The sequence below is a fragment of the Somniosus microcephalus genome, chromosome 3, assembly GCF_052327205.1.
Source record: "Somniosus microcephalus isolate GS21.2 chromosome 3, FLI_Smic_1.0, whole genome shotgun sequence".
Taxonomy (NCBI): Eukaryota; Metazoa; Chordata; class Chondrichthyes; order Squaliformes; family Somniosidae; genus Somniosus; species Somniosus microcephalus.
Window position 1 is genome coordinate 227053770 of NC_140989.1, and position 23994 is coordinate 227077763.

The window sequence follows — 23994 nt, forward strand, 5'->3', positions numbered from 1 at the left end:
ACATCTCAAGAAGTATCATTACCACAAAGAATGTCCATTTGACTCGGATGTCACTTTAAGACCATCAACGCGCTGGTTTAGAATTCACAACAGGGCTTCAAGCAACAAGTGTAGTCCAGTTGCTTCACGGAACATGTACTGCATGACAATGTTCTACTCTATCTGCATTAATGTAAAGACAAAATGAGGGATACTGTACTTCTGACAGTCATTCATTCAGCTGGAATGCATGTACAGACGGGATGAGAATGTAACTTGCATCTATCACGTTGCTCGTTATGGCAAAAAAGTTTAAGTCAACTTGGCCTAAAAGATTACATACTGGAAAAAATACAGAAGAGTATATGAAAGAATTAGATTAAAAAAGTAACGAACTGGAAAATGTATCCTTATTGCTAATGGGTAAATTTGTAATTGGAGAATGAGCATGTGACTTGGTGTGTGCCACTTAAAACAGCAGCTTGCTAATAAGTTTGATTAATTAGTTCAGTGCTGGTTTCTGTTAAGTAGGACTCCCAATTCCTCAAAACTCCATATGCAGTTAACTGAAAAATTATACCGTGGTTAGTGAAATTGAGGATTTTGTAAAATTACAAGAATGTTTACAATGGTCTCATAGTAGCCAAGAAAACAAAAACCAAAGTGGCAACTTGCATATTTCTAAAGTCACTGTACACAATGGCAGATTACATACCACAGATAAGAGTTTTCATTATTTAAGAGAGTAAATATAGAAATAGGAACAGCCATCATTCCACAGAGGAAAATCATCTGGGACCATTTCCCTTAGAGACCGTGTACCCTGGACCTTTCCCCCACCCAGAGGTACAACAGCCTCACTCTGAGACGAGCCTTCAGTTCTTTGCTCAGAAGAGGCACAACTTCTTATGGACTTCTAGGATTTCAGTGTAGAAGCACTCTTTCTCTTAGTTGACTGTGACAAACCAGTCTTCTGACAACTGCCTGGATCATTTGGTGCAGTGATTTTCTCAGCGGTTTCTTTCAAAATGCAGGATTCTGAGCTGTTGAGCTCAGTAAGAGGGAAACGGTTAGTCCATCTTGGTAATTCTTGAAGAACTAACAACAACTTGTATTTATATAGCGCCTTTAAGGTAGTAAAATGTCCCAAGGTGCTTCACAGGAACGTTACAAACAAAATTTGACACCGAGTCACATAAGGAGATATTAGGGCAGATGACAGGTAGGTTTTAAGGAACATCTTGAAGGAGGAGAGAGGTGTAGAGGTGTTTAGGGAGGGAATTCCAGAGCTTAGGGCCTAGGCAGCTGAAGGCACGGCCGCCAATGGTGGAGCAATTAAAATTGTGGATACACAAGAGGCCAGAATTACAGCAGGTTTGTGAGGCTGGAGGAGATTACAGAGATAGGGAGGGGCGAGGCCATGAGGGATTTGAAAACAAGGATGAGAATTTTGAAATCGAGGCGCAGCTTAACCGGGAGCCAATGTCGGTCAGCGAGCACAGGGGTGATGGGTGAACTGGATTTGGTGCGAGTTAGGACACGGGCAGCTGAGTTTTGGATGACCTCAAGTTTACAGAACGTGGGAGGCCAGCCAGGAGTGGTTTGGAATAGCTAAATCTAGAGGTAACAAATGGAAGGATAAGGGTTTCATCAGCAGTTGAGCAGAGGCAGGGGTGGAGCCAGGCAATGTTCCGAATGTGGATTAGGCGGTCTTGGTGGTGGCAGGGTTATGTGGCCAAAAGTTCATCTCGGGGTCAAATATCCAAGATTGTGAACAGTCTGACAATAAGAGGATATAAAAGTATGGTGGATAAATTTTAATGCCAAGGGTGCAAAGAGGTGTGCCTGGATTAGTCTAGTGTAATTTGGGACTATGAAAAGAATGAGTAGGCTAATGGGCTTAATGACTAATTATTTTAATTATATGTACAGGAGGGAATTAATATCAAATAATGGGGCATTTTCTCAGGTAGGAATAGCTTGTACAGCAAGTACTGTATACAGTCGCTTCAGAAATACATCTCGTTACTTTTTTCCCCCTTGGTTACCAGGAGACCACGCAAGTAATTCTGGAGTCAAATTAGAGATTGAGCACATTATCTGATGGGGAGATAAACTGTTGACAGAACATAATGAGGTGTAATTGGGAGTCATTTAAAGTAGATTTGGAGGAAGACTTGGTTAAACAGAGAGAGAATGGTTCTGACTGATCAGAAGACGAGATCATGTTCAAGGAAAAGGCAGAAATGCAATTATAAATAGAAGGATCAGACAAAAATAAGATATTGAAGAATATAGGCCTATAAAGTTGTAAACAAATAAAAAGAGTATTTGGAATAATTTTTTGGAATCAGAAGTATATCCAACTAATGAAAATGTCAACATTAACTTAAGGAGAACACAATGGTGTGGAACAGATGGGCAAGAAGAACTAAGAATGTTTTGCAAAGATATTAGGGAGAGGAGTGACATTACTCGTAAGAGATGCTAAAGCAAATAGTTATCAAAACCGTAGATAACATAAGTGGAGAAACTGGTCATTAGGGCAACAAAGCAACAACCTGCAAAGTGCTGTTGACAACCAGTTGAAAATAAGCTGGCAAACAAAGAGCCAAATTAAATACTGCAGGAGTTTGTGTCATTGTCACGTTTCAATTTTAAGAGAAAACCCTTCAAATCATCAAATTACCACTACCATCTAAAGAATCGTAATGTTACTGCCAACTGACAACTCTTCAGATAGGTAAAAGATGCTCGAAGAAATTTTAATTTGATCATGGGGACAATTTTCCACGTGTTAAACTGGACAATCAGAGGGGACAGGTGAGGAATTAATTTTGGATTAATACAGGACTATGGGGAGAGCAGGGAAGTGGCACTAGTTCTGGATTGATAGAGCTGTGGGGTGAACAGGTCCAGATTGCAGAGGGTGATGTGCTCTCAGTAAAATAGTAGCTATTGTAGAAGTTTCACAAGCAATAATAGGGAATCATTACTACATTAACAGTGAAAATTTCTATCTCAGTGCCATCTACAAGTGTAAAAGGTATTGCAAACACTTGAGGTTTCAAGGAAACATACACCCCCACATACCAAATTTAATATAATAGATTACTATTATTAACCGTTACAAAAAACAATAAGAATAAAACCAGACGGACCACCCGGCATCGACCTAGGCACTGGCTTCGGACACGACAACGGCAACGGCACAGAGTTAACCCTGTAAAGTCCTCCTCACTGATATCTGGGAACTTGTGCCAAAATTGGGAGAGCTGTCCCACAGGCTACTCAAGCAACAGCCTGACAGTCATACTCACAGAATCATACCTTTCAGCCAATGTCCCAGATCCCTCAATCACCATCCCTGGTTATGTCCTGTCCTACTGGAAGGATAGACCCACCAGGTGTCGGCACAGTGGTATACAGTCGGGAGGGAGTGGCCCTGGGAGTGCTCAACTTTGACTCCGGACCCCAAGTCTCATGGTTTCAGGTCAAACATGGGCAAGGAAACCTCCTGCTGATTTCCACCTACCGCCCTCCCTCAGTTGATGAATCAGTATGCCTCCATGCTGAACACCACTTGGAAGCACTACTGTGGGGAGCAAGGGCACAGAATGTACTCTGGGTGGGGGACTTCAATGTGGCTCGGTAGAACCACTACTGACCAAGATGGCCGAGTCCTGAAAGACATCGCGGCCAGACTAGGACTGCGGCAGCTGGTGAGAGAACCAACATGAGGGAAAAACCTGCTCAACCTCATCCTCACCAATCTACCTGTCGCAGAAGCATCTGTTCATGACAGCATTGGTAGCAGTGACCACCGCACAGTCCTTGTGGAGACAAAGTCCCATCTTCACACTGAGGACACCCTCAATCGTGTTGTGTGGCACTACCACCGTGCTAAATGGGATAGATTCAGAACAGATCTAGCATCTCCAAACTGGGCATCCATGAGGTGCTGTGGGCCATCAGCAGTAGCAGAATTGTATTCCACCACAATCTGTAACCTCATGGGCCGGCATATCCCTCACTCTACCATTAAGCCAGGGGACCAACCCTGGTTCAATGAGTGCAGAACAGCATGCCAGGAGCAGCACCAGGCGTACCTAAAAATGAGGTTGGTTCTCTCACCAGCTGCCGCAGTCCTAGTCTGGCCACTATGTCCTTCAGGACTCGGCCATCTTGGTCAGTAGTGGTTCTGGGGAAGCTGCAACACCGGACTACATGCATGCTAAAAAGTGGAAGTAGCATGCTATATAGACAGAGCTAAGCGATCCCACAATCAATGGATCAGATCAAAGCTCTGCAGTCCTGTCACATCCAGTCATGAATTGTGGTGGATAATTGAACAACTAACGGGAGGAGGCGGCTCAATGAATATCCCCACCCTCAATGATGACGGAGCCCAGCACGCAAGTGCAAAAGACATGGCTGAAGCGTTTACAACTATCTTCAGCCAGAAGTGCCGAGTGGATGATCCATCTCGGCCTCCTGCTGAGGTCCCCACCATCACATAAACCAGTCTTCAGCCAATTCAATTCACTCCACGTGCTGTCAAGAAACGGCTGAGCGCACTGAATACAGCAAAGGCTTTGGGCCCCGACAACATCCCGACTGTCGTGCTGAAGACTTGTGCTCCAGAACTAGCTGCATCTCCAGCCAAGCTGTTCCAGTACAGCTACAACACTGGCATCTACCCGAAAACTGCCCAGGTATGTCCTGTCCACAAAAAGCAGGACAAATCCAATCTGGCCAATTACTGCCCCATCAGTCTACTCTCAATCATCAGCAAGTGATGGAAGGTGTCGTCGACAGTGCTCTCAAGTGGCACTTACTCACCAATGCTCAGTTTGGGTTCCGCCAGGAGCACTCTGCTCCAGACCTCATTGCAGTCTTGGTCCAAACATGGACAAAAGAGCTGAATTCCAGAGGTGAGGTGAGAGTGACTGCCCTTGACACCAAGGCAGCATTTGACCAAGTGTGGCAACAAGGAGACCTCATAAAATTAAAGTCAATGGGAATCAGGGGGAAAACTCTCCACTGGCTGGAATTATACCTAGCACAAAGGAAGATGGTTGTAGCTGTTGGAGGACATTCATCTCAGCCCCAGGACATTGCTGCAGGAGTTCCTCAGGGCAGTGTCCGAGGCCCAACCATCTTCAGCTGCTTCATCAATGACCTTTCCTCCAACATAAGGTCAGAAGTGGAGATGTTCGCTGATGACTGCACAGTGTTCAGCGCCATTCACAACTCCTCAGATAATGAAGCAGTCCATGCCCAAATGCAGCAACAAATGCATGACATTCAGGCTTGGGCTGATAAGTGGCAAGTAACATTCACGCCACACAAGTGCCAGGCAATGACCATCTCCAACAAGCGAGAGTCTAACCACCACCCCTTGACATTCAACGGCATTACCAATGCCAAATCCCCCACCATCAATATCCTGGGGGTTAGCATTGACCAGAAACTTAACTGGACCAGCCACATAAATACTGTGGTTACAAGAGGTCAGGGGCTGGGTATTCTGCGGCAAGTGTCTCACCTCCTGACTCCCCAAAGCCTTTCCACCATCTACAAGGCATAAGTCAGGAGTGTGGTGGAATACTCTCCACTTGCCTGGATGAGTGCCGCTCGAACAACACTCAAGAAGCTCGACACCATCCAAGACAAAGCAGTCTGCTTGATTGGCACCCCATTCACTCCCTCCACCACCGGCGCACTGTGGCTGCAGTGTGTACCATCTACAAGGTGCACTGCAGCAACTCGCCAAGGCTTCTTCGGCAGCATCTCCCAAACCCACGACCTCTTCCACCTGGAAGGACGAGGGCAGCAGGCGCATGGAAACACCACCACCTCCAAATTCCCCTCCAAGTCACACACCATCCTGACTTGGAAATATATTGCCGCTGGGTCAAAGTCCTGGAACTCTCTCGCTAACAGCACCATGAGAGTACCTTCACCACACAGACTGCAGCGGTTCAAGAAGGCAGCTCAACACCACCTTCTAAAGGGCAATTAGGGATGGGCAATAAGTGCTGGTCTTGCCAGTGATGCCCACATCCCTGGAACGATTTTTTTTTTAATCAGTTGTTCGCGCATTATTCAGTAAATTAATTTGGCAGTTCAAGTCTAGAATGGGGTCTGTTGTTGGTGTTACTCTACCAGTTTCAAAATCAAGAATCCTGTGGAAGCTTGGGATCAATTCAGAGGCCAAGAAATCTGAAGAAAAGCTATCCTTTTATTATCTTGAACATGCAACCAGAATGATTTTGATATCAGATACAGGAAGATAAATTTGAGGCAATAACTCAGGCTCAGCTGAGAGGAGAGAGTAAAATACACAAGCTGGAAAATCTAGAGTGAAAGGGTAAAAATGAGCCAAGCCCAAACAAGTAGATTAGGTGAGTTGCAGTGCTAATCTAATGGACATCGATGGATCAGATAGCTTTACCTCATCCTTGACTTAAGTTCTTCAGAAGGTAAACACTTGGCTTCTGGTAGTTATTAGGTCGTTCAATTTGATATTGTAATTGAGGCAAGGTCAAAAATAACAATAGTTGTGCCTGCCTTTAGAGCTCGAAGTAAAGCTCCAGGGAGGATCAAGTGTAAATCAAACTAGAAAATTTAACAATATGCTGTAGTATGTTTTCAAGATCATTTTAGGCGATTAAGAATGAAAGTATACCCCAATAAAGGAGAAAAACATACCAAGACAACAGTGATCAAATAAATTAATATCAAACAGACAAGCAAAAATATTTTTTTTAAATACAAAAGGAACAAAGCTGTAGCGAGGGCCTGGACCCAGACTAAGTAAATTGCAGATAACTAAAAAGACTATGACAAGACATAAAAAGGTGGTAGAATTTCAAAATTTGGGTTGCAGCAAGAGGGTCCAAACATGTCATAAAAAAAAACTATATATGTAGTACTGTAGATGGAAGATTCAAGATTAGTTAAGCCTTGTAATGTAGAAATATTAGAGAATCAGGAAATGGTAGAGGTGCTCAATTAATGTTTACATCATTTTTCATGGCAAAAACTAACCATTTTCCAGATTCAATCATTTTAATTCGTATCTAAATCAGTAAATTAATTAGGTAGTTAAACCTTATGGAGGTCACCTTGTCAAGATGGCATACACATTAAGATCCCCAAGAAAATACGAGTAAGGAAAGGGTGAATCTCTGGTCCACTTGTTTAGGAGTTTCATGCATACATACATACAGCAGTGCCTTTGAAGACTGAACATTAACAAATGTAATCCCAAGATTTAAAAAAGGAGTCATGAATTTAGGAATTCAAAGTCAGTCAAACTATCAGAAGTTGGAAGAATAGTCAACAGCACCTTACAGGATGCTATTCATGTTCATCTGAACAGCACAAACTTCATAAGAGTCAGCGTGGGACTTGGAACAATACATCACACTCGACAAATGTATACAAATCTTTTCAACGTTAATTAATTTGCTTCTGAAGGCATTTGATAAAGTTACACATGAAAGCCTTAATAAGATGATTAAGATTCATAGAATTTGTACCAGATTAGCCGACAGGATTAAAACCTGACTTCACAATAATTACATGTGATAAAAGCCAAAATCTGCAACTGAAAGGAAGTCACAAGTGGAGTTCCATGGCAATCTGTTTTGGGTCCTTGCTGTCTACATTATTCTTGAACAGGTAGAAGGATACTTACAAAATTGGCTGACAACATCAAGGTATGTAGCCAGGTGATCAGTTCAAAAGAGAAACACGGCAGTCACAAAGATCTGAAACAATTAAACAGATTGGCTGAGAAGTGGTTGATGGATTTTAATGCAGATATCATATTACCTAAATTAAGTGAACAGTTAAGTACATTGGAACAGGAAATAGAAAATATATCAACAATTTAATCAATGTCCATTAGCAAAGATGGATAAAGAAAAAACACTTAAGTGCCTATTCATGTGTGCCACTTCACAAAGTGTCTATTCAATGTGAAGCTGCCACCAAGACAAACAAACAATGGTATGCATCTCAAAAATTCAAACCAACTAATGCAACCTTGAAAAGGTTGTAAGTGGGGCGCACATATATAGAATTGTGCGCAGTTTTGGGCATCCCATCTTCAAAACAACTCAACTGCATTAGACAAAGATGAACAGGATGATTCCAAATCTCAAGGCTGGGGCTGAGAGTTAGGAGAAAAGACTCTTAACTGAGCTTTCTCCCTCACCAAAGACAAAGGACAGATCTGATCCAAATTTTAAGAACTTTGAGGAGAATGCAGCATAGATAAAAACTGGTTATTTAACATGGACTACAAGCACCGGTCATATGAAAAATTAACATGCCCTAAGCAAGGCAAGATAAGGAATCACTCCCCACCCATCTCGCACTAGAAAGAATGAATGAAACAAATGACTTGCATTTATAACAAACATCCCAAAGAGTTTCACATACAGTGAATTACTTTGAAACACAGTCAGAGTTGTTAGTAGGCTGTATATAGTGACACCACTACCCCCAGCCAGAATGGAGATTGTTGTGTCTGTGTATAATAAGACACAGACTGCAGGAGAACGGTACAACAGGTGTTTACTCAACGTGGCTCACACTGCAACTGATCTGTACAGATTACTACTCAGTGCTATATACAGGTGTGGTCACTGCCGGTACTGCAGTATACATGAGCTGTAAAAGATAGTTCCCCCCTTAAAAAAGGTATATACATTACAATTCCTCCCCTTTTAGATTAACAGTACCATAACACTCATTTAACAATTAAATATCAAACTAATTACAATTAACACTTTTAACATGCAACATTAGCTGAAAATAGTCTATTTATATATTCAGTCTTTGGGGAGGCTTCCTGATCCTTTCTGGATAGCGCCTTTCCCGAGTGTCTTGCTCTTGGTGCGGAGGCGATTCTGGCCCCCTGTCGTCGGTTGCTTCATCAGCTTCCGATGCTACTGTTTCTGGGGTAGATGCGACCTGTACGTCGGGTTCATCACCAGGTACGTATGGGCGAGGCATGGGGTTGATTTGTTCCTGTGACTCTAGGATCTGGTCAGCATGGCGTCTCACGATGCTCTCCTCAACATCCACTGTGTACATTAGGGGGCCCTGTCGTGTGCCCTGCCTCTCAGCCAATCCATTTGTGGCTGGATGATACGGGGCGGATGTGTAATGCCTTACCCCATTCTTTTTCAAGAATCTTCGGACACAAACTGTGGTCCGTTGTCGGAGCAAATCTGTTCTGGCAAGCCATTCCTGGCAAAAATGGTCCGTAGGACTGCAATAATTTTCTCCGTGGTGGAGGACATTTTGATGACCTCAGGCCATTTCGAGTGCGCATCCACGGCTATTAAAAACATTGAGTCCATGAATGGACCAGCAAAATCAATATGCACCCGTTGCCATGGAGATGAGGGCCACTCCCATGGGTGTAGAGGGCCTGTGGTGGTGCATTTTGGACTTTCTGGCATCCTGAGCAGCTCTTGGTCAGGTCCTCGATTTGTTTATCGATTCCCTGGCTAGGCTTTTCATTTTTACCCCTCCCAAATGACCCTAATGAAGCTCATTGAGCACTCTATCCCTTAACTTGGGTGGAATTACCACTCGGGATCCACACATCAAGGTCCCCCAGCACACTGACAGCTGTTCTCTCCTTGTCGAGAATGCTGGCAACAGTGAGTCGCCATGTGCTGGCCATCCATTCACCGTCAAATCATATACCCGAGACAGTGTCGGGTCATTTCGGGTTTCCTTTTCGATACAAGCGTTAGTTACCAGTAGGTATTCAACTATAGTCGAATGGAATATTTCGACAGGATCCACTGCTGGTGCTTCCTCCGCAGTAGGCAGTGGCAGGCGTGATAGCCCATCAGCATTTCCATGCTGTTTCGTGCCCTTATATTCAATCTCAGTGGTGCGCCCCTAGAAAAAGTGACCATCTTTGTAGTCGTTGCGCAGTCATCACCGGAACGCCCTTCTTCGGTTTAAAAATGGAGACAAGAGGCTGGTGATCAGTCAGCAAGGTGAATTTCTGCCCGTGCAGATAGTGATTGAACTTTTTCACTCCCCACACTAGGCTGAGGGCCTCCCTGTCAATCTGGGCGTAGTTACGCTCGGCTGAGGTTAGTGATCATGACGCAAAGGCTATTGGCCTCTGAGCCGTCCGAGAATTTGTGCGACAGCACCGCTCCAATGCCGTAGGGTGACGCATCACATGCCAACCGAATTGGTAATGCTGGGTTGTAATGGGCCAATACCTCTTTCGACGTGATTAGTGTTTTGCTCTTCTGGAAAGCTCGTCTACATTCGTCACTCCACTTCCATGGCACCCCAGTTTGCAGTAGGGTGTTCAGTGGGTGTAGTATTGTAGACAAATTTGGCAAGAACTTATGGTAGTAGTTTACCAGCCCAAAGAACGACCTCAGTTGTGACACATTTTCCGGTGCTGGAGCCTTGACTACTGCCTCAATCTTCTCTGGGGACTTATGTAACCCCTCTTTATCGGTAACATGGCCACAATACGAGATCTGTTTTCTAAAACACTCGCATTTGGGGCGGTTAGCTCGGAGCCCATATTCCTGCAATCTAGTGAGCACCTGCTCCAGGTTGGCAAGGTGATCACTGTCATTTTCGCCCGTGACCAGGATGTCGTCCAAATAACACTGGGTCCCTGGGATCCCTTGCAGGACTTGTTCCATTGCCCTCTGCCAAATAGCCGGAGCTGATGCTACCCCAAATACCAGCCGGTTGTATTGGTAGAGATCTTTATGGGTGTTGATTGTGAGGTATTCTTTTGATGCTTCTTCTACCTCCATTTGCAGATACGCCTGGGCCAGATCAATCTTAGTGAAGCGTTTCCCTCCAGATAGCGAGGCGAAAATATCTTCAATCCGCGGAAGTGGATATTGTATGGTGTGAAGGACTGGATTCACTGTTACCTTAAAGTCCCCACAGATGCGAACCTTCCTTGGTTCCCCAGGCGTGCTGCTCAATGACTTTTTCATCACAGGGATGATGGGTGTAGCCCACTCGCTCCAGTCTACCTTGGACAGTACACCTGAATGTTCCAGACTCTCCAGCTCTGCTTCGATGGCTGGGCGGATCGCATAAGGTATCGGTCTGGCCTTAAAAAAATTTTGGGCTTGCGTTTTCTTCAATTTTAATCGTCGCTGTCATGCCTTTTCGTGTTCCGAGTCCTTGCTGGAACACTTCTTTCGCGTCAGTTAGGATCTTTGACAGTCGCCCAGGTGTGACGTCGTCATCCTTTTTGTCAGCCACAGTCAGTGCCTGTATGGAATGCCAATCCAGTTGTATTTTCCGGATCCATTCACGTCCCAGTAATGGTGGTCCTCCATCTTGCAATACATACAGGTCTAGTTTTGGTGTTTCCTTACCATTATATATAACGGTCACCCGTATTTTTCCTTTGGGGTAGACTTTTTGCCCCGTGTACGTCTTCAAAATAATTTGTGTCTCTCTCAAGGGTATGTGTGAGAATAGCCACTCGTAGTCCCGTCAGTTTATGACTGTTAGGGCTGATCCTGTGTCCAATTCCATCTTTACCTGGACTCCTGCTATCTTGAGAGTGACCCAAATGGTTCGGTGATCCTCCGTTGTGATCACATTATGTAGTTTCAGACAACTCAGTTCCCTGCTTTCGGAGTCGTTATCACTCTTTTGTTCGTCTGAACTATTCTCCGTCATCTTATGTACCTTCTTGTACTTTTCTTTGGTAGGTTTCTTATTGCTAGTTTTCTTTCCCGACCTGCAGACTCGTGCTATGTGTCCTACTTTTCCACACTGTCTGCACACTTTGTCTTTGAACCAGCAATCATTCTGGTCGTGTGTTGTTCTGCCGCAGCGATAGCATTTCTCTGTTCCATATGACATTTCCTTTGTGCCATATTCTTGCGGTCTCTGTTGTATCTCTGCAGCGCCCCGTGCTGCTGCTTCATATGATACCGCAATGCTGAAAGCCTTTTCCAGCGTACGGTCCTTTTCAGATAAAAGCCGTTTCTGGGTTCCTTCACTTTGAAGCCCACACACAAACTTGTCCCTTAAGGTATCTGCCAGTCCCGCTCCAAACTGGCAGTGTTTCGATAGTTTGCGCAGTTCTGTTAAATAATCAGCATTGCTTTCATCCTTATGCTGGTTCAGTTTGTGAAACTTGACTCTTTCTGCTATCAGCAGCGGTGTGGGGTTTAAATGTTCCTGTAGTATCGTTACTATGTCTTCAAAACTCTTTTCCATTGGCTTCGTTGGGGTTACTAGATTTCGTAATAAACCATACGTCTTTGCACCCATTAAATTTAACAATACCGACGCTTTCTTGTCATCTGACACCCCATTTGCCTTGCAGTACACCTCTATTCGTTCGACATATGTAGTCCAATCTTCAACTTCATTGTCAAATGCGGTGATACTGCCACTCTTCGGCATTTTGGGTGTGGTTTAAAATGGCGTCTCCCAATGGCTTAAAATGGCGTCTCCCGCGCTTTCCTTCCTCCCCCGCTGCTGCCAACGCCGCTCCCGGCGGTTCTCGTGGCAATGGCGGCGCCCTGTAGGTTTCGCTCACTTCTCCTGCGCTGCTGCCAACGCCGCTCTCGGCGGTCCTCGTGGCAATGGCGGCGCCTCGCGGGTTTCTGCACGTCTCTCTCTCCCTCTCTTCGACGCTGCTCGGCCCCTGAACACCGGCTGCGCCCTGCCCTCCCTCCCCCTCTCTCTCTCTCTCTCTCTCTCTCTCTCTCTCTCCCCCGTCGACGCTGCTCGGCCCTTTGCTGTGCCGCTCGGTCGGGCTCTAGCCCGCCGCTGTCCGGGAAGGGTCTGCGCACTACCTGTTGCCAGCCCGTTTCGCTGGACCACCTCGACTGGAAAGCCAAGCCTGGCTCTCGACAGCCTCCCCCGCAATTCTCGAGTCTCTGCTGGATGACTGGGCGGTTGTCCGTGGTCGACGCCCGAGTCTCTGGCCTTGATCTCCAGGAACAAATCCCCGGGAGGTGATGCAGAGTTGCAGGTAGGTTCGAACTTGCCTTGTCGCCAATGTTGTGTGTGTGTATAATAAGACACAGACTGCAGGAGAACGGTACAACAGGTGTTTACTCAACGTGGCTCACACGGGAACTGATCTGTACAGATTACTACTCAGTGCTACATACAGGTGTGGTCACTGCCGGTACTGCAGTATACATGAGCTGTAAAAGATAGTTACCCCCTTAAAGGTATATACATTACAGAGATGATTGGGTAATTCCCCGTCAACCACTGCTGTTAGTGGCTGGGATTGATTTTACGCAGATAATTTCTATGTAACTATACTTCACTCACTGAATTTTGCTGGAGAAATCAGAGTGCTTATCGGGAGAAATTGCTGCAGTTTTGGTCATGCATGAGTTCTGTTGAATGTAGTTCATAGAGATTCTTTTTAAATAGACTCTGTAAACAAACTTTGTTTGCTTTGCTGGAAATACGCTCGTTTGCTGCAAGGCCTGCCGTTAATCCCGGCCCACCTTCAACTCATTGGCTGACACAATGGTGTCAATACACACCTGTGTTGTTGGTATGGAAACAAAATGGCCATTTTTTGCAGAGCAAGGACCCACAAACAACAAGATGAATGACTAACCAATTTTTAAAAAATATATTGGTGTTGGTTAAGGGAACGATATTGGCCAAGGGATTATGAGAATGCCTTTGCTGTTATTCAAATAATGCCTCGAGATCTTCACCATGCACCTGAACCACTGGAACAGGCAGACGGTGTTTCAGTTTAATGTCTCAGCAAAGGACAAGACCTCTAAAAATGCAACACCCTTTCAGTATGGCACGGAGTTGTCAGTCTAAAATTTATGCTCATGTCCTGGATTATTCGCTTATGGGATCTGGGCGTTGCTGGCAAGGCCAGCATTTATTGCCCATCCCTAGATGCCCTTGAGAAGTGGTGGTGAGCTGCCTTCTTGAACCGCTGCAGTCCGTGTGGTGAAGGTACTCCCACAGTGCTGTTAGGGAGGGAGTTCCAGGATTTTGACCCAGCGACGATGAAGGATCGGCAATATACTTCTAAGTCAGGGTGGTGTGTGACTTGGAGGGGAATTTGGAGGTGGTGGTGTTTCCATGCGCCTGCTGCCCTTGTCCTTCTAGCTGCAAAAGGATTTAAGTCCATAACCTTCTAACAGTGTTTTCAACTAAGCCAAGCTGAAAAGGTCAAGGAGGGAACTGGCAAAGAATACCGGATTTAGGGTTTGACACAATATTTAAAATTTGATAGGAATTCTATAATATTGCACTATTAATCTCTAGGGAGTAGGAATTATCTTGCAGAACATTTCTTCAGGAGATGAAATGGGTTGGACCATAATGGAGCAAATTTTACATTGTCTGTGGAAGGAATTACTTTGATGTGCCCAAAATGGCATTTTCCCCAAGTTCTAATGATGCGAGACGATATCAGTCAATCAGTGTTAACTCAGTCTAAACTTAAATTCAGATTCAATGTGTCGAGACTTCCTACACATCCAGGGACTGAAAGAAAGGACTTAAATTAGTTAACCAGCCAAAAGAAAACATATTACTGGCAATGGAACTCTTCTCAAGAGATACATTGTAATATAAGCACAGAATCAAAGGGACAGTATTCCAAGTGTTTTTATCCCATTGCCTTGCTGGGTATTCATTTGTATGCAGAGCCTGAATGAATAATTCAACTTTTTAAAAAAAATTATGCAATCCAATGCCATAACTGTTTAAATTAGTCATGTCAATTGCTGTTTTTACATGAAAACATTTTGTCTTGAATACCACATCAGTATTATCAAGGCAAACATAAACCACTATCAATATTTTCACTGTTCTTGTACATTACCATATATCACCCAAATCTTAATGAAATGTATTGTAAACTACTACCTATAAAAGTTGGACAATTCGCCTTTGTCTTAACTAAACATTTGAACACTCATTTTACAAATGTCAAAATGTTTAAACATTCCACTGTTGGTTATAAATAGCAACTGTAGAACTTGAAATATTACCTCCATGAAAGCATGCCCTGGGCTATAGAACATGTATATGTATATATGCTCCAGGCAGCCAGCCAGACCATTTTGGATAACTGACAATTGAATTTGAGGACCAGATTTTGAGAACTGCAAGGGCAATAAGAGGAAACTACAGTGTTATACTGCTTAGGTATGGATCTATGGAGCTATCTTATGACATGTAATGTCTTGAGTGACTGTAATTCGTGTACATTTTGACAACTCAGAAGTTGTCTCTCCAAATTTTTAAGTACAATAAATTCTACACTTCTACTCATGACAATCCTGTCTCCAATCATACACATGCAGGAAGCAAAATAATGCACTGCTTTAATGTTTCTATTTTTTACATTCTGCAGCTTGATCTTGCAAGTGTAGAGGAGAATGAGTGAGACAAAAGGATATATAGCATGCAACAGGGTGCTATGTAATGTGAAGAGAGGACCTGGAAAGTGACAAAAAGAAAAGATTACAAATTACCAGGGACTGAAAGAATAATTGTAGAATATGGGACACATCTTGAAAGAATGTTTATAAAAAGTTAACACAAGCAACATTTAAAATTTTAATAATTGGTGCCAATTTCTAAGAAACAAACTTGTTGATTTACTTAATAATGCAGGTATGTAATAAATTAATGCAAAATTTATTTTGAATTTGAACTCAGTTAAGAGAAAATAGATTTGGGAATAACTAACAGATTTTCAAACATGAAATAATACTGATTGCATCAGCAACCAGCTGGTTTCTGATGAAGCTCACTCTATGTAGTGAGACTGATCAGAAACTGGACAGTAACATTTACATTTATTAACTCAGACTTTTATATTTTTTTAAACATTAGTAAGGACAACACACCTAAAAAATAACTCTCCTGATTTATCCAGCAAGTAGCTGAGTCAAACACACCAGGATAGAAAGAAAAATAATTTATATGGCGTCTTTCACAACCTCAGAAGTTCCATGTTTGATCTGGTCAGTTTACTGATCTCAATGAGGATATTGGTAGATAGTCTACAATTGGCCTCAACATCCCTGGGTTTTAGGAGGATGGGGACAGGGGAGAAGGCAAAGAAAGGAGCAGCAGGGGCGGGGTGGTTGCAGGTGAATAGCAGTAGTTCCTGTTTCTGATCACTATCCAGCAATTTAGTTAGAAGTGCACATGTAGATTTCAGCTGTCAGCGAGTACGGTTTCCCATTCTGGTCACTAAGACACGAAGGATACATTCAAGCCCTGGTGGCACTGCAAAGAGCCGCAAGACTAATCTTTAGCATCGGACTGGAGAAAGCTGGGCTATTCAGCTCTGAAAAATGACTGAGGAGCTCTTATAGAAGTACAAAAGACAGTATACATGATATAAAAAATATATATCTGCAATGGTGCTTCAAATTAAATCGTGACTGGAAAACAGGGGGACACAAGTTCAAAATATAAGATTACATAGCATACAGTATATAGCACAGAAACAGGCCATTTGGCCCAACCAGTCCATGCCAGCATTTGTTCGCCACTCAAGCCTCCTCCCATCCTTCCTCATCCAACTATCAGCACAACCCTCTATTCCCTTCTCCCTCATATGGTTATCGCGCCTCCCCTTAAATGCATCTACACTATTCGCCTCAACCGCTCCCACTGTGGCAGCGATTTCCACATTCTCACCACTCTCTGGGTGAAGAGGTTTCTTCTGAATTCCCCATTTGATTTCTTGGTAACTATCTTACATTGATGGTCTCTACTTTTGCTCTTCCCCCCAAAGCAAATCAAATCAAATCAACTTATGTCATTGTTAGTGCACAAGTGCAGTACAACGAAATGTAGGCTTGCGGCTCCCGAGAGTGTACATTTAGATTAAGACATTTAAACATTCAACATACATTTGGCTTGTAATACATTAACATAAACATAACCATAATAAAGTGCATTGGCAGATGTGCAGGCTTTAGAGTTTATTTGTGGAGTTCAGTAGGATGACAGCCCTGGGAAAGAAGCTGTTCCTAAATCTGGTCGTACGGGTGCGAATGCATCTGTAGCGTCTCCCAGATGGCAGGAGGGCAAACAGACTGTGGCTGGGGTGGGTAGGGTCTTTGATGATGGACCGTGACCTCCGTAAACAGCGTTTCTGGTATATGTGCTCTATGGTCGGTAGCCGGGTGCCGGTAATGCGTTGGGCAGTTTTGACTACCCGCTGCAGGGCTTTCCGGTATAGTAGCTACAGCTGCCATACCATACTGTGATACAGTTTGTCAGGATGCTCTCTATTGTGCAGTGGTAAAAGTTAGAGGATCAGGGGTGACAGGTTACATCCCTTCAGCCTCCTTAGGAAATATAGGCGCTGCTGGGCCTTCTTCACCAGAGAGGAGGTATTGAGGGACCAGGAGAGGTCTTCCGTGGTGTGGACTCCGAGGAACTTAAAGCTGTCCACCCTTTCCACCACAGCCCCATTGATGTGGATGGGGGTGTGACTTCCGCCTTTAGACTTCCTGAAGTCCACAATGATTTCTTTGGTTTTCTTGATGTTAAGGGCCAGGTTGTTATCGGCACACCACTTCACGAGATGCTGGACCTCCTCCCTGTAGGCTGACTCATCGTTGTTGGTGGAAACATTGTGTCTACTCTATCAAAACCTTTCATAATTTTGAAGACTTCTATTAGGTCACCCCTCAGCCTTCTATTTTCAAGAAAAGAGACCCAGCCTGTTCATCCTTCCCTGATAGGTACAACCTCGCATTTTTGGTATCATCCTTGTCAATCTTTTTTGCACCCTCTCCAGTGCCTCTATATCCTTTTTATAATATGACGAACAGAACTGCACGCAGTACTCCAAGTGTGGTCGAACTAAGGTTCGATACAAGTTTAACATAACTTCTCTATTTTTGAATTCTATTCCTCTAGAAATAAAGCCTAGTGCTTGTTTTGCTGTTTTTATGGCCTTATTAACCTGCGTCACTACTTTTAGTGATTTGTGTATTTGTACTCCCAGATCCCTTTGCTCCTCTGCCCCATTTAGATTCTTATTTTCCAAGTAATATGTGACCTCCTTATATTTCTCAACAAATATAATACCTCACACTTATGTGTAGAAATTCATTAGCCAATTATATGCCCATTATGCAAGTTAATTAATGTCGTCTTGTAATTTGTTGTTTTCCTCCTCAGTGTTGACTCTCCCAGTTTGGAGTCATCTGCAAATTTAGAAATTGTGTTTTTGATTCCAAAGTCTAAATTGTAAACAACAGTGGTCCCTGCACTGATCCTTGTGGGACCCCACTTCCGACCTTCTGCCACTGATTAGCTACTCTTTATCCCTACTCTCTGCTTTCTGTCTTGCAGCCAGTTAGCGATCCATTCTGCTGGAAATGCTCAGATCAGGCAGCATCTGTGGAGAGAGAAACAGAGTTAACGTTTCAGGTCGATGACCCTTTGTCAGAATCCTGAAACATTAACTCTGTTTCTCTCTCCACAGATGCTGCTTGACCTGCTGAGTATTTCCAGCATTTCTGTTTTTATTTCAGATTTCCAGCATCCACAGTATTTTGCTTTGGCATCTATTCTGCTACTTGTCCCCTGGCCTTATTCATTAGTCTACTATATCTGGTTCTTTGCAGCGTATCATTGCCACCAGTTCCCGTTTTATTCCGAAAACTGTGTGCATTGCTGTACAGACAGTTTAACTCATTTTCAATAGCAGTTCCTCTACTCTCCTTTCCTGATTTGTTTATACTTAGGCTTATTGCATTTCTTGCAGAAAGGCATATCTCGGATTGATGTGAGGAATTAATTTATCACACAAAGCAATCAATATGTGGAACAGACTGCTGGATATGAGGCACTGCAAGTATGAGTGGACGGATAAATGATCTTTCTCACTGTAGCTTTCCCCCAACCCCCAGTGGTCTAACAATGCAACAGTCACCGGTAAGGCTTGTACATCAATCATGGCAACTTCGGTTAAGTACTGAAGGGTAACAGGTGTTAATGAAACCATCAGCCGTGTTCCTTCAGCAGATTACCCATAGGCAATGTGATTTCAGAGATTATGGACGCTTGTGTACTTCTAACTACAGTCTCAACAGCAGAAGTAGTATGCAGCCGACAAGAACTCAGTGTAAAAATACCCTAAGACGACAAGTTTTCATGTTGGTTTTTAACCAATCTTTTAGACGGTACATTCGGACAACTCAAATGGTGAGTCATAGTTCACATTCAGAATGCAAAACTTTAACACCTGGACCACGTATGTGATGCCTAATAATTTTACATTGATGGAAGGTGGGAAGGTCGGAAGGTTGCAAAGCTTGGGCAAAGTGTTGCTCCATCACTGCAATAGAGTGGAACAGAGCAGTGAATGAAGAAGCTGGAGCCAAAAGTAATCTGCCCTGGGTACAATATAGCTGCTAGGACTCAGTTCTTGCTTCTGATTTAGATGGTTACAGTTCAAATCCCACTCCAGCAGTTGAGCACATTTTTTTAAAAATATGAGTATTTATGTGGCTGGTCCAGTTAACTTTCTGGTCAATGGTGACCCCCAGGATGTTGATTGTGGGGGATTCGATGACAGTAATGCCATTGAATGTCATGGGGCGGTGGTTAGAATCTCGTTTGTTGGAGATAGTCATTGCCTGGCACTTCTGTGGCACAAATGTTACCTGCCACTTATCAGTGTTTATGGGATGTGGGCGTCGCTGGCAAGGCCAGCATTTATTGCCCATCCCTAATTGTCCTCGAGAAGGTGGTGGTGAGCCGCCTTCTTGAACCGCTGCAGTCCGTATGGTGAAGGTACTCCCACAGTGCTGTTAGGGAGGGAGTTCCAGGATTTTGACCCAGCGACGATGAAGGAACGGCGATATACTTCCAAGTCAGGATGGTGTGTGACTTGGGGGGGAACTTGGAGGTGGTGGTGTTCTCATGCGCCTGCTGCCTTTGTCCTTAAAGGTGGAAGAGGTCGCAGGTTTGGGAAGTGCTGCCGAAGAAGCCTTGGCGAGTTGGTGCAGTGCATCTTGTAGATGGTACACACTGCAGCCACGGTATGCCGGTGGTGGAGGGACGGGGTGCCAATCAAGCGGGCTGCTTTGTTCTGTATGGTGTTGAGATTCTTGAGTGTTGTTGGAGCTGCACTCATCCAGGCAAGTGGAAAGTATTCCATCACACTCCTGACTTGTGCTTTGTAGATGGTAGAAAGGCTTTGGGGAGTTAAGTGGTGAGACACTCACTGCAGAACACCTAGCCTCTGACCTGCTCTTGTTGCCACAGTATTTACGCGGCTGGTCCAGTTAACTTTCTGGTCAATGGTGACCCCCAGGATGTTGGTGGTGGGGGATTCAGTGATGGTAATGCCATTGAATGTCATGGGGTGGTGGTTAGACTCTCACTTGTTGGAGATAGTCATTACCTGGCACTTGTGTGGCGCAAATGTTACCTGCCACTTACCAGCCCTAGCCTGAACATCGTCCAGGTCTTATTGCATGCAGGCATGGACTGCTTCATTATCTGAGGAGTTGTGAATGCCACTAAACATTGTGTTGTCATCAGCGAACATCCCCATTTCTGACCTTATGTTGGAGGGAAGTTCATTGATGAAGCAGCTGAAGATGGTTGGGCCTAGGACACTGCCCTGAGGAACTCCTACAGCAATGTCCCGGGGCTGTGATGATTGACCTCCAACCACCACAACCATCTTCCTTTGTGCTAGGTATGACTCCAACCAGTGGAGAGTTCTCCTCCTCCTCTGGAATTCAGCTCCTTTGTCCATGTTTGGACCAAGGCTGTAATGAGGTTGGCAGCCGAGTGGTCTTGGCAGAACCCAAACTGGCCATCAGTGAGCAGGTTATTGGTAAGTGCCGCTTGAGCGCACTGTCGACGACACCTTCCATCACTTGCTGATGATTGAGAGTGGACTGATGGGGCAGTAATTGGCCAGATTGGATTTGTCCTGCTTTTTATCGACAGGACATACCTGGGCAGTTTTCCACATTGTCAGATAGTAGCCAGTGTTGTTGCTGTACCTGAACAATAATCTAAATGACACTTCAGTGGAGTAATGAGTAAGTGTTGCATTGTCAGAGGTGGTATCTTCAGATTAAAGAGTTAAAGATTCCCCTATCACTATTCAAAGGTCAATGAGTTCCCTGCCTTGCTCAACATTCCTGCCTCAACCAACACCAATAAAACAGACTAACTGGTTACCTCATTGCTGTTCATGGGATTTGGCGTACATAAATTGGCTGCCATGTTTGCCTAAACGACAAAGGTAAATGCACTTCAAACATAATTTGTGCGAAGCAACTTCAGATTTTGCTCAGAAACATAATAAATTCAACTCATTCTTTATGACAACACAGGACCCAGGATGGTTTTGTAGAGAACAAGGAAAGTGCACACTTCTCAGACTTCATCTCCACAAGTTACCCCTCACATTTTTGTGGTTCAGGATTCAAATCAACACATACAATTAATTCATGGTGTGATAACGGATGTCTCCAGGGACAGGCATTGAACCAACCTTTTATTAACAAATCACTTCAGAGGAGAAAAATAAATCAACACTATTTGCTATTCATTTCATGTTAAAGGGAAAGGATAACAACGGCAGGTCAGTAGAATTATAAACACTTATCCATAAACCAGCTCCCTGCTCTTTATGTATGAATTTGAACCTTTCTTTTAAAAAAAATAAACAAAAGTTTGCTGATGTCCTTCAGCATTTGTATACATGTTTACTAATACCAGTGACCCAGTGCAATCTGTGTGCCATCACTTCATTCCACCAAGCATCACTGCCACAATACACTACCGTTTCTGAAACTTGTCACCGTATACTAAGAGGGGGAAAATAGAATGAGAGTAAGCTTGCAGGGAACATAAAAACTGACTGTAAAAGCTTCTATAGATATATGAAGAGAAAAATATTGGAGAAGTCAAGCGTAGGTCCCTTGCAGTCAGAATCAGGGGAATTTATAATGGGGAACAAAGAAATGGCAGACCAATTGTGGTAAACCACTGTTTGTATTCCACTGTGTACATGTCTGTACATGCCTCGGCTGACTCCTCCCACGAGTCCAGGTATAAAAGTGACTGCTCCACAGTCCCTCTGTATTCTGGACTGGTCGACCACTCAAGGCACACCTTCATTCTCTTGTTAATAAAAGCCTGTTAATTACTCGCTTAACCTCAGTCTTTTGAGTAATTGATAGCGCATCAATTTTATTAACAAGATTTTTTATAATGGAGAAGATCCTCACACCAGCATGCCTGGACTTAGACCATCGGGAGGCGGATGCATCCACCAAGTTTGCTCACTGGCTTAAGTGCTTTGAAAAATTCCTGATCGCCTCCGCTGCAACGGTCAAATCGGATAGGACAAACTGGATGTCCTGATCTCCAAAGTGAACCACCGAGCGTACTCGGTCATCCAGGACGCGACCTCGTACACGGCTGCTCTCAAGCTCCTCAAGGACCAGTACACGCGCCCAGTGAACGAGGTGTATGCCAGGCACCTCCTGGGGAAGTCGTAAACAACAACCTGGGGAATCGACCGAGGAATACCTTCAGGCACTGTCTGTGCTTGGCCGGGCCTGTGGTTGTAAGGATGTAAAGGCCGCCGTGTACACAGAGGAATTTATCCGGGACGCTTTTGTGGCGGGCCACAGGTCCAATTACACCAGACAGCGACTGTTGGAGCAGAGTGACCTCGACCTCAACAAGGCCACTGAACTCGCACTATCATTGGACGCAGCCTACCGGGGCATGGATGCCTACTCCTCTGCACCGTGGACGCCGCGGGGAACGACAGCCTGGGACCGTCTCATAGCGCCGTGCCACCCCAGCCACATCCCAGCAACAGCCCAACTACCGCAGCAGTGTCCCAAGGCCAGAAATGCTACTTCTGTGGCCAGGCCAAACACCCCAGAGCACGCTGCCCGGCGAAAAATGCGATCTGCTCGGGCTGCGGGAAGAAGGGACACTACGCCAGCGTCTGCAGGGCCAAAGCCACCCCGAACCCCAGCAGCGCTGCGTGTGGGCCGTGCGGGCCGCCATCTTGGGCCTCCCCAGCCATGTGCGAACCACCGGAACAGCAGCCATTTTGGACGCCTCCAGCCACATGGGGATCATGGACGCCGCCATCTTGGACGCCAGCCGCCATCTTGGCCCCCAACACCGCCTCATCTGATACCCGCAACGACACACCGACCCCTACGCTGGCCTCCGTTACGCTGGACCAAGCGAGACCGCACCAACTGGCCCGGTCCACAATGGACATTAATGTAAATGGTCACAAAACAATCTGCCTTTTTGACTCTGGGAGCACGGAGAGCTTCATCCACCCCGACACGGTGCGGCGTTGCTCTCTCCCAGTCCTGCCTGCGCACCAGTGGATTTCTATGGCCTTCGAGTCCCAGTCGGCAGACATTGGCGGCTACTGCGTGGTGACACTCTTAATAGACGGGACTGTGTACGATAATTTTAAACTTCTGGTCCTGCCCCACCTCTGCGCTGCCGTTCTACTGGGGTTAGATTTTCAGTGCCACCTTAAGTGTGTTACGATGGCGTACGGTGGACCCCTCCCCCCACTCACAGTCCGCAGCCAGCAGCTTCCAAATTGCCCGCCGCGCACCAGGTGCAACCTCTCCACACTCAGTCACCCCCCCCCACCCCCCCACTGTTTGCTAACCTCACCCCGACTGTAAGCCCATCGCCACAAAGAGCAGGCGATACAGTGCCGGGGACAGGGCTTTCATTAAAACCGAAGTGGAGCGGCTCCTGAAGGAGGGGATTATTGAGGGCAGCACCAGCCCCTGGCGAGCCCAGGTTGTGGTCGTTAAGACCGGCGAGAAGCAGCGCCTGGTCATCGACTACAGCCAGACAATAAATCGCTACACCCTGCTGGACGCTTACCCACTCCCCCGCATAGCTGATATGGTCAACCAGATCGCGCAGTACCGCGTCTTCTCGACCATTGACCTGAAATCAGCG

At 45.0% G+C, this 23994-nt stretch overlaps 1 protein-coding gene across 18 annotated transcripts in view; it reads right to left on the minus strand.

Annotated features, from left to right (window-relative positions):
* Positions 1–23994, minus strand: part of ralgps2 (Ral GEF with PH domain and SH3 binding motif 2) — a 911087-nt gene that overhangs the window by 828709 nt on the left and 58384 nt on the right. For 17 of the 18 annotated variants that reach the window (XR_015077609.1, XR_015077608.1, XM_085982223.1 and 14 more), the window contains one exon: positions 7685–7757. The exons of the other annotated variant lie outside the window; for it this stretch is intronic. The gene's annotated coding sequence lies outside the window, so the exon portion shown is untranslated. The remainder of the gene's footprint in view (positions 1–7684; positions 7758–23994) is intronic. 18 annotated transcript variants of the gene reach the window in all.